Source organism: Octodon degus, unplaced genomic scaffold (genome assembly GCF_000260255.1).
Source record: "Octodon degus isolate 3935 unplaced genomic scaffold, OctDeg1.0 scaffold00046, whole genome shotgun sequence".
NCBI classification, from domain to species: domain Eukaryota; kingdom Metazoa; phylum Chordata; class Mammalia; order Rodentia; family Octodontidae; genus Octodon; species Octodon degus.
The window spans coordinates 7,585,862-7,587,652 of record NW_004524622.1 but is presented as its reverse complement, the minus strand read 5'-3'; the positions used below and the strand labels follow the sequence as shown (position 1 = coordinate 7,587,652).

At 38.4% G+C, this 1,791-nt stretch overlaps 1 protein-coding gene across 1 annotated transcript in view; it reads right to left on the bottom strand.

The window, feature by feature from the left end:
- Positions 1-1,791, bottom strand: part of Tet1 (tet methylcytosine dioxygenase 1) — a 114,627-nt gene that overhangs the window by 20,919 nt on the left and 91,917 nt on the right. The gene's annotated exons all lie outside the window — the stretch shown is intronic.

Here is a 1,791-nt window from a genome sequence, read left to right as displayed (position 1 = left end):
GGGACAAATATTTTGAAGAAGCACAAGACAAACAAGATGCAAATGAACGCAAAGGTGTTCAATTTCACAAGGAAATTAAAGTTACCAATAAATAGAAAAACAGGTAATTGTGTATGCCTTGGAAAAAATATATAGATAGAAGGGAAAGACACAGTTTAACTTACTATCAACTGCCACATTAAAAACTAAGCACAGGGGGCCGGGGAGATGGTTGGTAGAATAAGTGCTTCCCTGGCAAGCGCAAGGGCCTGAGTTCAATCCCTGGTTCCACAAAAAAAAAAAAAACTAAGCACAAGGGCCGGCCATATAGCCCAGCAGATTAAAGCACCTGCAAGCAGGCACATGGGACAGGGGTTCAATCCCTGGGTCTGCCATGCCAGCCCCACCCCCGGGGTGCGCTGAGACGGTGGTGACTGAGACTGGGCGTGACGGCGCGCGCCTGTAATCCCAGCTCTTGGGAGGCTTTAAACAGGCGGATCACTACAAGTCTGATCTAGCAGTGAGACCCTGAATACTCTGTAGACCCTTCCTTAAAATATAAATAAATAAATAAATAAATACTAAGCATAAGAAATAAGACAAATTGTGAGGCTTAATAGTTTCCTAAGGCTATGTCACCAAAAAGGAACACACTGACTTTAGGCTGTTTATGTTTAACACTGAGTATAGTACAACTGCCAGTAATTTTTGTTTTGTTTTGTTTTATGAGACAGGATCTCACTACGTAGCCCAGGCTGGCCCTAAACTCTGAAGCAATCCTCCTGTCTCAGCCTCCCGAATGCTGGGATTACAGGCAAACACCACCATGCTTGTCTTAACTGCCAATAATTCAAAAGCTGACTTGAGTCAGAAAGAAATAGACAAACATAAATTAACTAAGAATCAATAAAAATATCCTTTTCTGGTCAATAATAGTAATGTTATGAAAGGAAAGACCAAGAGAGCTGGATTTAGACACCAAAAGAACAAAATAATAACACGTTGAACCTGAGATAGAAGAAAATTTCCATGATGCATATTATTGAAAACTACATGTTGGAATGTAAAATAGAAACTGTTTACTAGATTCTGTTTACTTATTGGTTCAGTGTCTTGTGATGTAGACCAGGCTGGCCTCAAACTCAAAATCCTCTTTTCTGTCTCTGCCTCCCTCACACTATGAGTAGAGGAATATATTACCACGGCTGTGTACTTCCATTGAAGTTCAATTAATTTTTCTGATAAGTACATTGTGGCTATAAAAAAGAAATGTCCATATTTGTAGGTAAATATATTCTAATGGGTTACAGGGTAGGTGGGAGGCACAAATGCTTTCAAATAGAAGTCAACAGTGACACAGTGTTTATTGTGTACCTACACACATATATAAATAAAAACAGAAGTAATGTTGAATCTAAATAATGATATATAAAAGTTCACTGAAGCATTCCTATGTTTCCTGTAAACATGAAGTTCTAAAAATTGATTTGGTGCTGCCTGGCAAGCACAATATCCTGAGTTTGATCTCTGGTATCCCCTGCACCCCCCAAAAGAGGTTTGGTGTATCTACATTGGGCAAAATAAAATCATACTTATTAGCTTATTGGGAAGATTAAATAAATCAGGTATGTATGAACTTTAGAAAAAAATCTCACAAAACTAAGGTCATGTATGTCAAAAAAATAATTAATAAATGTTTATTTTATGTGTGTGTAGAGAGCCAGGGAGATATTCAGTGGAATGAATGCTTGGCTGGCAAGAGCAAGGTCCCGAGTTCAATCCCTGGTACCACCAAAAAATAAAAATTAGTTT